At 38.8% G+C, this 13,505-nt stretch overlaps 1 protein-coding gene across 1 annotated transcript in view; it reads right to left on the bottom strand.

The window, feature by feature from the left end:
* The window catches only part of LOC102382065, a 187,600-nt gene extending 184,033 nt beyond the window's left edge, over window positions 1-3,567 (bottom strand). The window contains exon 1 of the mRNA XM_025203349.1: window positions 3,528-3,567. The gene's annotated coding sequence lies outside the window, so the exon portion shown is untranslated. The remainder of the gene's footprint in view (window positions 1-3,527) is intronic.
* Between the last annotated feature and the right edge of the window lie 9,938 nt (window positions 3,568-13,505).

Genomic DNA, 13,505 nt, shown 5'->3' with positions numbered 1-13,505 from the left:
CTGCTTCAACACCCCCACCAACAGCACAACTACATATCACGAATGCTAATGAGATGGACATCTCCCATCATTGAAAGTGTTAACTACATTTCATACTAGCATGTTTATTGGGATTTTTTTCCACTGGTATTTATGAATTTAACCTTTTGGATAGCTCTGAGTAATTTAATTTTGGTCAAGTCTTTGTCTTTGCGTGTTTTAAATAAAAAATTATCCGTGCATCAAGTCTTTGTCTTTGTATGTTTTAAATAAAAAATTAATAGCCCTCACATCTCACACAATATACAAATATTACCATTTAAATCTATTTTGGTGTCAGCCAGATTTTTCACAAAAAAACTGAGAGAGCATTTTTCAAGTCACATACTATAATAGTTACTATGCCCCAATCTGAAAATTATTTACAAAATAACTCTCTCTCGTGCTCAATATTTTTCATATATTTTACAAAAAGTTCATCTATTAAAATGCCACTATCTGAAAGTGTTAGCTTTTCAATGTGTGGTTTTTCAAGATGTCTCCACAGAGACAATAGAAATAATTACAGTAAAAGACAGCCTAGATTAAAAAAAAAAAACAAAGTAGAAAGTAAGCTGTTATGATGTATTGTATAAAAAATTCTGTTAATTTATTTTCTCTTGAGCTATCTCTATATTAGAAACTTTCTTCTATTCTTAAGTGCCTTCTTACTTTTACTTGCTTTATACTACCCTACCTGACTTTTAAGGAATGTTATTTGTAGATTACCAACTTTCATCCTAAAATGGTACAAAAGGTACAGTAAGGTGACCTCAGACTTTGTGGTCTAAGAATTTTGACTCTTGTATTCACTGCCTCTTCTGGGGCAGGAAGCAACAGGGTGATTTGAAGCTGTGCAATTTGCAATACATAGCCTTGGGGCCAAACAGTATGTATTTTTTATAGAAGTGTAATAGCACTCACTGAAATGGAGATCCAGTTAAATTGTAATAGAAATACCTCACATTACTATCAAGCTAGTAATATTTGTAAGAGCTATTTTGTCGCAATGGGCAAAGGATGTGATCCTAGCACAATAATTGAAGGTCAAGGATATTTTTCTATTATTTTTCTCCATTTTTTCCTTCTTTATTTAACATAAGATAGTCTAAATAAAAATGCAATACAAAAAACATAATACTCAGATCAATAAAAAGCAAAAAATGAATCATTTATGGTTGCCAGAATGTCTAAATATTATATTAGTCTGAAAACTACATGAAATATCACATCATTGGGTTGTGCTGTCATGCCTTGGCAAACAGGATGGAAGGAAGGCCTTTTCACTGAATTTCCTAATATATTAGGAACCTCATTTACCATGTCAGAACTTACTTATTTTATGCTCTGTTTGAACTTATTTTTAACTTATTGATAACACAAAATACAGAAAATGAAAAGTAATATTGCAAAATTATATGTTATACTCTAAATACACATGCTAGGTTCTGTAAACACCCTATATTGGATCTCACTTACAAAAAAATTCTAGTCTGATAGTGAACAGTAAAATTTGAAAGAAAATATGCTTAAAACGGATTTTAGTGTTTAATCTTACTTTTATCTACAGAAATATTAATCCAGGTAATGCATTCAGTTTCCTTTCAACAGACTGAAAGTGTTTTAGGAAATACCAAATATTATTTTAATAGTAAAGACCTAATATTATTGTAATAATTTTATAAGGCTTAAAGTTATTGCTTTATTCTTGATACTCCAAATGTTATTTTGAAAGGTACATAAGAACAATTTTGATTTTCTTTATATTTTTTTAAATGTCACATTTATACTCCTAATTGTAACCTGTTCATATTATGTTCCTTAAACAATGAAACACCTGCAAAAGGTATATGGCACTTAGGTCTACATATAATTATTTCAGTATCTACATGCACTTGTTTTCAGAGGTGCTGTCAAATAAAATAAAATTATTTTTCTGCTATTAAAACTCTTCCCAAACTGATACTTTTGGCCATTATTGGAGAAATCATTAACCCAGGTTAATGTAGTGTAATGTCACCATATTTTCTTTCTAAAGAAGAATAAAGAGCCACCCACAAAGTGTTTTTCTTCTGGTCTTATTCAGGAGCTTCCCCCCACCTCCCAAAGCTGTTACCTGCTTTTTAATTTTAAAGATTATTACTATACTTGTTAAATACTCGAATGTCTCATATTTGATAGATTTCATGTTCATGTTTTCTAAAGATAAATTATCATCTTATCAGAACACTGTAATATTGATATATTTTTATTTTTATACCTTTTGACAGACAGCATTGTTTTATAAGTGAGGAATATCAATAGAAAATGTGAAGATGCTCACCATCTTCTTTTATTATGCAGATAAAATAAATTATCTTTTAAAAGAAGCCCTTTCTTAGCCTTACTGATTGTTTCTATTTACTTGAGTTCTTATTTTTGATCACCATTAGCTTGAGACAGGAACGGTATTTTCCAAAGTCAATGCTCATTTCTCTTTATGGATCTGGCAGCAGGAGGTGCTGTATAAACAGTGTGACTGACACCCTGGCTTCCACCTCCCCTCCCCCTCCCTACATAGGCTGATAAAGCATGATCTATCTGATGCATTCATTCTTAACTCTGGGGCCTGAAATTATTTTGAAACTGAGTTTCCTAGCTGACTGTTTAATGTATAATTGTTACTTTTCCTGAGAAATCTGCACACCTACTATTTTCATAAATCATTCAACTGACCTTTTAAAGATTACTCTCAGATTTATAAATCAAAAGATGTCACACCTAACTATTCTAAAAACTCTGGGAATTTCATTTTTATTCAAATGTATTAACATACAAAACCTTCTGATTAAGAAGTAATAAAAACATCTGCATGTTTCTCCACAAACACACATGTATGCAAATAAAGTCATTATGAACTAATCAGGTCTAAGACTACAACCGATCAAATAATGCATGCTATATCCCAGATTCATTTATGTATCCAAATTAAAATATACGTCTACATATTTATTTAATTCCAAATGCATGGTCACTAAAATATTATTGGTTATCCTAGCAATTATAAAATTCTGTTATTTTTCAAAATTTAACTTCAGTAATGTTTAGATAATTTTTTTTAGCAAAAACATTTTTCAACTAAGGCATACTTATTTTGATTAGCTTGGTGGGAAGAACTACAAGTTTGCATATTAAAAATCATATGTGCATCAAAAGCTATTAATTTTTTTAATGAAAAATTATTGTCTTTATATAGAATCTCCACATAAGGAATGTATCAGTTATGCACAGTGTGCAGCAAGAAAAGATGAAACGTATGACACCCCACACCGAAAGACAGATGCAATTAGCTCCATTATTGTTGCCTTTGAGATTATAGACGACGCATTTCGTTTCCCTAACGGGCACCAAAGTTCATGCAATACAGGTCACACTTCTTTATGACACAGTGCCAATCATTTCTTTTATACAACCAGTACATTTTTAAATGAAAACAAAAAAGCAGTCTGTTAAAGAGTGGGACAACTCACCTGTTTGCAATAGTTTTTTGCAGACTTTAATCGATGGTGCAAGGCCAATAGGACTCCCTGGATGTACATCTTTGCTCCTGAGGGGCTGAAACCTTCTCCCTTAGAGACCCAAACAGGTCCACGCAAAGGTGTGATGGAATTTTGCAGGCATTTGTCAAGCACAGGAACTAGACAAGGAAAAAAAAAAAGAAAATGCATTCTTTTGACCCAACTGAAATACACAGCCTGAAATGCAGCCCTACCATCAGAACTAACTCCTAATATCTATTATTTATATCTGACCTGGGTTAAGTCTTGGAAAAGCAACTCCTGCATTACTAGTGGCCACCATGAAGGATGTATTTATATTGAGACACCCCCCATGTAAGACTTATAAGCTTTGTGAGCACACCTGAATAGTTCTGAAGTGTGCCTAACTAGCTGCACAGAGTGTCATGGTGTGCACTGATTGCCTTATCTTCTCATTTATCACAGATGAGTTGGAACCAACCTTGCTGAAATCTACTTGCATTGTCCTGATAAAATTGCAAGATCCATGTTGTTTCTGTACACAGTTTCCTGTTGAGGAGCTTCTGTATACTTAAAATATTACACATTAGATTATCCATAAAAATATAATGAACACACTCATAAGCAATTTTACAATAACCTATTCACTGCCACTGCTCAAGCATCAGCTTCAGATCAAATAAAACAGCTCAAGGTGGCTGTTTAATAATGAGAGGAAAGTCAAAGGAAAAGATATATACAAGTAGATTCAAGGCAATAATGTTAACAAGATTTTTCTTGATATTTTTAGACTGCATCCCATATGTTTAAAGCATTCTCTCTCAGTAGCATCATATGCCAATATATTGTGACAGACAAGACAAGAACCTTTTGGCAGGAGGCTTTAGTGAGAGACATACATTTGGCACACATTTTGGATTTTACTGTGTTGTGTAATTAATATATAGGCTGTTGTTATGTGAGATAAAATAAAATGGTGCTTGGCTGCTTAAATATGCAATCTTTTTAGGCTTTTACCTAATACTATAAAATGTAAAAGATGTTCCTGTTTTTTCTAGAAATCCAAAAGAAAATTGACAATCAAGAAATACCAGTATAAAGCACACTTGTGAACATTTACAAATAAAATATTATAGCTTTAACTCTAGTACTCTGTGGTCATTTCAGGAATACATGTATTCATTCACATTTGACTACACACACATGTTACTCATCTGATATGTGTTATATATACTCATGTCTGTAATAATTTTATTGGCAGATATGTAGCAAGAAAGGGATATCTGTATCATCAACAAAAAAAATGAGGAAATATCCATGCATACATTATATTTTACATATTTTGCGGAAAAAAAGACGCTAACATCCCATTCAGGAAGCTGATTCCCAATTTAACTCAACTGCTGTTCAACTTTCCCCAACCATACAGAGCTAGACTGTATCCTCAGTAAAGAAAATGTCATAAGGGAACTCCTGTTGACCTGCGTAGTTGACCTCTTAAAGTAAACGTAAAAGAAAGATCATACAGATGTGAGTTAAGGCTATCTCTACAGGTTAATAACTAGGTAAACATTACATATTTACTTTTGCTAAAAGCAATGTATTTTAAATATACTGTCACATAACAAAGGCAGAATCAAAATATCATAAAATGATTTTAGAGGGGGATGTTAATTTCGAAATATAAAATCATGTAGCTTTATTATGCCCCTAAACTGTCAAAAAAGCTACATGCCTACACCATATGCCTTAAACTTTATTAGAATATTGTTTTGTCACCTGGTCAGTAATTTTATTTGGCTGCTATTCCTTTCACGTGACTAATGCTTCAAGATTCAACATGATAGTTACCTGTTTGTCTGAGAAATATCACTACCTACTTCTATGCTAAATGTTATGCATAAAATGTCCTTCCTGAATAGGTTTGAAAAGCCACTATAGTGTCTCTAATTAATTTGAAGTTCCAACTCTGATATGATACCTACAAGAAACTATGGCTCCAGTTTGTCAAGGTATTTAAGCAGCTACATAAATGGAACTACTCCCATGCTTACATTTAAGTCAAGGGAACTACCTACATGCTTAAAGTTAAGCACCTCGGGCATGTCCCCATGAGCAGCAACATGTGTTTCCCCAGGGACAAGTAGCAGTGGCACACCTTGTACCACTGTGACTTGCCTTCTGGGGAATGCCCATGCTACTTGCGATCTGGCATGCAGCAGTTTACCCCAGATGGGGTACAGGAGGCTGGGGCCAGCAGCTGTGCTAGCTCCAGCAGCCTTACCTGGGGTCCTGGGTGCCCCTGGGAGCTGCAGCCATGGGAATACTGCAGCAGGGAGCCTGGCCAGCAGCCAGAGTGTGGCTCCAGCCAGTCAGGCTCCAGTTTGGGGTAGCATGAGCTGCTGCCATATGCATCACCCCACTTTTTTTAGGCATGGGTTTGTTTGAGTCTGGGATCTCCTGGAGTCAAATCCCTCCCCATGTTGCAAAGTAGAAGTGTGGGAAACACATGATTGTGCGATGTATGTGGTGCCACAGACAGGTCTGCAGTACTGCATACCACTCATCCAAGCTTGTCTGGACACACCCCTAGAGTCTGGCCAAAAAGACCTCAAAAGAGTTCACTCAGTCTTGAGAATTTCTACGAAATGTGTGTATATGTATATGATGTATTATTGTAGCAGTATAAAACATGATGGGTCAAATCTATAGCTTGTGAAAACTGTCAAAGCTCTACTGACTTCAAGTTTATACAAGTTGAGGATCTGGCTGAATTAATTCCATACCAAACTAAAAAATAAATAAAATACAGAATATTTTAGTATTTGCATGAGTAATTTTGACAGACATCAGTTTTGTTCCAGATAGCCCTTGGCCAGAATGACTCTTAACCAGGGCTGTCCAGCTGGTGGCCTGCAGGCCAACCCACAAGGTGTTAACATGCAGCTGACAGGCTCTCACCAGGTAGCCACTCCACCCATTGCTCTTGCAGCTGTGGTGACTGGGTTCTCCAGGCTCCCGCTTCCTCCTCCAGGTCCTGGTTCCTGTCCCCACACACAAAAGAGGACCAGGCTGCCTATGATGTAAATAGGGTGGATGAAGGAGCAGGCTGCACATGTACCAAATGAGATAACTCAGGCAGCCTGTGGTACAGGTGTGTTGTCTGGACATGTGCTGGAAAGGGGATGGAGGAGGAGCTGAGCTGCTCACTGTGCATACTGGGGAAGGGAGGTCCACATGGTGTTGGTGGGAGCAACACTGTGCACATAGTGAGGGAGCTGTACATGCAGCAGGGGTAGCTGGGTGAGATCCACTGTGCATATGGCGAGATGACTGGGCTGCTGACCCAGTGAGAGGGGAGCTGCACTGTAAGCATGGCATGGGGTAGCTGGGTTGCAAATGGTGCAGTGGGGAACTGGGCTCTGCATGCAGCAAGGTAGAGCTGGGCTGCTCCTGCCAGATGGTGGGGAGGGAGGGGGGGAATTGCACTGTGTGCATGGCAAGGGGGAGATGCTCTACTCACCCAGCGGGAGGGGGAGCTGCACTGTGAGCAGGGAACCTGTGTGCATGGGGCAGTGTTGGGGAGAGAGGGATAAGCTGGGCTGCTCACCTGCCAGGGAGTGGGCCTGGGCTGCATGTGTGACCAGAGCAGGTTTCCCCAATGGTATGCATACACCAGGTTTGTGGCCGGTGCTGTATGCAGCCCCTGCATATCTAGAAGTTGGACAGCTCTGAGTTTTAACTACATTCCTTCCAGATTCACAATTAAACTTTTGCACAGTCATAAAAACATTACTGTTTTGTAAAATAACAGAAAAAAAGAGACATTAAAGAGCATAAAAATCTTGGTAAGGAATAAAAAAAAAGATGTGTAAAGGAAAAACTAGGAATAACTAGATGATAATATTTCAGGAGGAGACTGCAGTAGAGCAAAATTAGATGAAAAAATAGTGTTATCATCCATAATACTGTTGAGTGTCTGGTTGTGTAAACTGCCAACACTGCCAACTGTTAGGCATTCATAGCTCTATAGCTGAAAAATTCACTACTGGTCAAGAATTGCTGTGACAGAATCCATTTTCAAGACCTGATGTAATTCCAGCTGGATAATTAAACCTGCCCAGAGACAGAGCCATAACATATATTCTAAAGGAGTAACCATTCATTTTAAACTATTACGTCCCAATATAATTCTGAAGATTTTTAACCTCTGTGTTGGCTTACATATACAAAAAAAATCAGTAAAAGAACACAGCTGAACTACTGACTTTGTGAAGACTGGTAGAAATCAATGCTAATGTAATAAAATAGCTCATGTCCAATACCTTTCTCTGGAAGTAAGTTTGAGGCAGATCTTAAACTGCAAAGTAAAGTGAACAGAGCATTCACAAACACATTTGCCAGCGATTTTAAAACTTGTTTTAAAGCATTATATGCTTTTATATCAATTTTTTTATATTCCAGATTTTTTGTGCTGGAATCAAGGCATTCATTGTAACAGTATTAAAGGTGAACATTAATAAAAGTTAATCTCTGAACTGGGATTAACTAGGATCTTTCCTAGGGACTATGAAATTCAGTTACTGTATGTTCACATTGGTAAAGGAAAGCAAAGCCTATCCCTTGGACCCAAAGCCTAAAGGGACCACTCTGCGGAAGATGATGCAGAATGACCAGGGTGAAGATAAATATATGCTCACCATTGGCGTGAATCTTGTGAAGCATCTTGATAGGCTAGACCCCCATAAATCAGCTGGTCCAGATAGGTTGCACCCAAGAGTCAGACATCATAGCGCAGCCACTGACAAGGATATTCGAGAACTCGTGGCACTCAAGCAAAGTACCTGAAGATTGGAAGATGGTCAATGTGGTGCCCATCTTCAAGAAAAGGAGGAAAGAAAACCTGGGAAACTATAGGCCAATCAGTTTGACCTCAATCCCTGGGAAGATTTTGGAAAAAAATTATCAAAGAAAGTATTCTTGACAGACTAGCAGAAGACAACATTCTGTGGGATAGCCAGCACAGGTGTGTTGTGGGTAGGTCTTGCTTGACCAATCTCATTATCTTCTATGACTAGGTGACGTATCACCTGGACCAAAGGGAAGAGGTTGATGTCATATATTTGGACTTTAGAAAAGCCTTTGACCTGGTGTCCCATGATGTCCTCATGGAAAAATTGGGCAACTGCGGCCTCAACTACTCCACAGTCTGATGGCTGGGGAACTGACTCCGAGGTCAGACCCAGAGAGTGGCAGTTGACAGAACTGAATCAACATGGCACTCAGTGACTTGTGACATCCCCCAAGGCTCTGTTCTCAGACCTGTACTCTTTAATGTCTTCATAAATGATCTGGACACTGTTGTCAAAAGTGGACCGGCCAAGTTTGCTGACAACACCAAACTTTGGAGAACAGTGTCCATCCTTAACAGGCTCGTGATCCAGACCGACCTTGATAGACTTGCAAGGTGGGAGGATGAAAACCTGATGGCATTCAATTCAGAGAAATGCAAGGTGCTCCACCTCGGGAACAAAAACCCGCATCATGCTTATTGGCTTGGCAATGCTACACTCACTAACACCATGACTGAAAGAGACTTGGGGATCATGATTGACCACAAGATGAATATGAGTCACCAATGCGATAACACAGGTGGCAAAGCAAACAAAACTCTGGCTTGCATCTACCGATGCATCTTGAGCAAGACCTTGGTGAGGCCACAGCTGGAGTACTGCATCCAATTCTGGGCTCCACAATTTAGGAAGGATGTGGAGAAGCTTGAAAGAGTCCAGAGGAGAGCCACGCACATGATCAGAGGGCAATAGAATAGGCCTTATGAAAAGAGGCTGCAAGCTATGGGACTCTTCAGCCTGGAAAAGTGCAGGTTCAGGGGTGACTTGGTAGCAGCCTATAAGTATATAAGGAGTGTGCATCAGGATCTGGGGGAACACCTGTTCACCAGAGCATCCCGGGGGATGACAAGGTCCAACGGTCACAAACTCCTGCAAGACCATTTTAGATTAGACATAAGGAAAAACTTCTTTACTGTCCAAGCCCCAAGGCCTGGAACAGACTCCCCCCAGAAGCAGTGCAAGCACCTACTCTGGACACTTTCAAGAAACATTTGGACGATTATCTTGCTGGGATCCTTTGACCCTAGCTGACTTCCTGCCCCTTGGGTAGGGGGCTGGACCCCATGCTCTTATGAGGTCCCTTCCAGCCCTAATGTCTATGAAATCTATAAGAACCATTTAGTTGCATAAGTTTAGGTACCTATGAGCCTGATGTATAAGTGTCATGAGTTAAAGATCCTATTTGTTGAATTCTTAAGAGTTAATAATGAAAACAAAGCAGATGGAATGCCTCATATAGAGAATGGAAACCATATAGAAAATGAACCAATAATGAAATCAATGCTTATGGAATTGAAGGTAGTTTCTCTAAAAATACAGTCTGGAAGCTAAGATTTTTTTTAAAGGGACAAACAAAATTCCCATCCCTTTACATCTTTTTAAACTTGTCTAATCATAACTTTAAGCATAAAGCTTTACAGAGTTACAAGTACTTCAATTTTAATTTCATTATAGATAAGCCTCTTCTATGTAGCAGCCTTACTCACCCATCTGCAGGTTTGAGGAAGGGGAAACTAATCAAGGAAAGAACCTTCTTTAAGGTCAGTAGAGGAAATAGGTTTTTGTTGCTTGGAGCAAAACCTGTCCCTTGTTGACTTGATAAGTTATATCACATGACAGAAGTTGAACTTCGAGTAGTTAGCCATGTTAGTCTGAAGGCAGAAGACAAGGTAGATATGCACCCTTGGATTAAGTAAATCAGAGATGTATGAGTTTTCACAAGCAGAGGTATTATTTCATCAGATGCTGTGAAGGAACTTCAGAAAGCAAAGCTGCTAAATAGAAAGCAGCTACAAAGCATAGGAAAAGCAGAGGGAAAAAGAAGGGGCACTGCTGAGAGAGAGAAAGTGGGTAGGATAGAGAAAAAACAGAGCAGTTAAACCATTGGGGAACATAGATCTTACCCAAAAAGGTATATATCTATATATTTTTCCTGCCAGAGGAAATCATATCAGTGCTGAGATGTACTGTTAAAAATGACACTGAATACATCTTGCTTTAACAGATTAATCTTTAAACTATACTTAACACAATCCAGTCTATGGATGAGTTCTTGTTCTGCAATGTCCCATTCATTTTAAAAGTTTTGTTGAACAGCCACTGTAAGGTGAGGGGTGGAATGGCCAGGGAGGTTAAAGTGGTCTACCAGAGGCTTGTCTGTCTTTCTGGTACTGACATCAAATCAATTGTTCATTCATTCTTACACAGACAGTTCATCCCATATGTTCAATGTAGACAGAAGAGGAGTACTGTAAGTAGGTGATGGCACATATGACAGAGGTGCAGATAAATGAACCTAAGATGTTATAATCCATGTTTTTGGGTCCAGTTATGATACGGTCTGTGTTGATGAGGGGACACAGCTGGAATCTGGGTCTGGAGCAAGCCTGGTGCCTTGGTGAGAAGAGGGGTTAGGCAGTCTGTTGCTGGAGAGACGCTGCTTGAGGTTGGGGACTGTCTGTAAGTCAGGACAGGTTTGTACCATGTGGCTACCTTGAGATGGTTGTCATTTTCCAGGAGGGGTTGGAGGTCATTAATGATGTGTCTGAAGTGTTCAAGCTCAGGGCTGTAGATGACAGCCAAAATGATTCAGATTCTGTTGTTCTTGGCTTAGGATTGGTATTGTAGCAGGTTTTGTAGTGGGGTTTGAGTCTGGCTCTGTTGATTTGAATGGCTACAGTTTTAGGATTGTATTGTAATTGCAGTAATCTTTGATCCAGGTCCTTAAGGTGTACATCCTAGTCAGTAGGATCAGAGCAGATATGGTTGTAACATAGAACTTGGCTATAGAAGATGGATCTAGTGGTGTGCTTAGGAAGGTAGCTGTAGCACTCAGTTGGTTTCTGAAACAATGTATGGTGATATGACCATTGCCAAATTTCACAGTGGTGTCCAAGAAATTAATTTGCTGGGAGGAGTATTCCAGCATCAGTTTGATGGAGGGGTGGAAGTTGCTAAAGTCCTGGTGGAATTTCTCTAGAGCAGTGGTCACCAACCAGTGGATCTCGATCCACCAGTTCTCAGAGCCTCTTTGAGTCGATCCGAGGCTGGGGTGGGGGGCTGAGTGCCTGCATGTATGCATAGGTGTCTTCCAGCCCAGCAGGTCAGTCCATGGGGGAGGGAAGGGGCAAGGGCTAAATTGAGGCCCCCGCGGTGAGGGACAGTGCCGCAGAGGCAGGAGCAAGGGTAAGTTGAGTGGGACCACAGCCAGGTGGGACTTACCTGCTGGGGAGGTATGGCCCCAAATAATTTTTTCTCCCTCTGCCTCGATCTACCCCCCCCCTTTCCCTCCCCACAGACTTACCTACTGGATGGGGGGGGTGGCAATGTCTATCAATGTCTATCATAAAAATACCAGCATATTAAGGGGTCATGCATATGTTGATGGCAATGTCATTTGTTTGTAGGTATAGAGAGTCCCCAGATTTAAAACACCTGTTTGTAAGGCCAAAACAAGAGAATGTAATGGAAACAGAAGCAGTGTTCTTGTCAGGGATAACGTCCTTTATGGTTTGTAATCCATCTTAATGGGGGATGTTGGTGTGTAGCGATGTAACATCTATGCTAGCTAATATGGCATTAGCTGGACACTTGCCAATGGCAGCTAGTTTCTTTAAGAAATCTGGGATCTCCTTCAAATAGCAGTTAACTCCCATAACATATGGGAATAGGACAGAGTCCATGCAGTCTGAAACTCCCTCCATGATGGTACTAACACCAGAAACAGTGGGACATCCTGGGTTACCCAGTTCATGGATATTGGGTAGTAAGTAAAAGCTACCTAGCCTGGGCTCCTGCGAGGTGGAAGCTTTAATTCTCTCCTGTGTTTCCATAGGTAGCTTCTTTAGAGTGTATTTAGTTCCTTCTGGTGCTTTGCTGCCAGGAGTATTTAAAACTCTGTATTGAAAAGTTATCTCTCATTTTCCTGTATGTATGCTGTTTTGCTCAGGACAACAGTGGCATTCACCTTATCAGACTGTTATAAATCATATCGGTGTTGTTTTTAAGGCTGAGTATGGATCTCCGTTCCACAGGACTAAGCCTGTAATGGAAACATCACTGCTTTTTGGCGTTAATATAATCTCAGAGTAGATTTAGATGTGCAAACAGTTTATAAATAAGTCTAGAGTTGGACTGTGGCCCTCAGCAGGAGTCCAAGAACTGAACTTAACACGTTTGCAATGATTTTAAATGACTAGAAATGTATTACCCTGAAAACCAAAGAATTTAAAGGTAATAAAGATAATGGCACAAGTCACAGAATAGAAAACGGAAACAACTTTCCAATGTGAAAATGAAAGTTACTTCTGTGTTTTGATGCACTTTTCTGAATTTATTAAGTGATGGTAGTGTAGACAATAGTGAAATGCTGTAACATTACAACATGAAATCTGCAAAAAACCAATAAAATACTAACATAGAATAGGCAGCATTTTTGCTACCTGGTAATCTGCAATATACAAAAGAAGACAACAACAAATAAATATACTGACGCAAAAACTCTATGATTCTTTCTTAAAGGCAAACTCCTGGAGTAATCAAAATGTATATGTTATCTTTCTATTATTCTTTGAACTGTTATATAAGGTATATCTTCACAGCAATCTTTTTTTTTTTTTTTTTTTTTACTTTTTCATGGGGAACAATTGCAGAAAAAATAAAATTACATCAGTAGTCACAGATGTTTTCAAATGTTTGGGAAAAAATCCTTAAATGTGATTAAATTATATAATAGAAAAAAAATCTTTGCTTTGCTCCTTAGATACCTGCAAATAATTTTTGAAGGAAGTGAAGAGTCTATTTGGGACACTCCTGGGTATATAAAGATACATGCAGG

This window comes from Alligator sinensis, unplaced genomic scaffold (genome assembly GCF_000455745.1).
Source record: "Alligator sinensis unplaced genomic scaffold, ASM45574v1 scaffold165_1, whole genome shotgun sequence".
Lineage (NCBI taxonomy): Eukaryota > Metazoa > Chordata > Crocodylia > Alligatoridae > Alligator > Alligator sinensis.
This window is presented reverse-complemented; position numbering and strand designations above follow the sequence as displayed.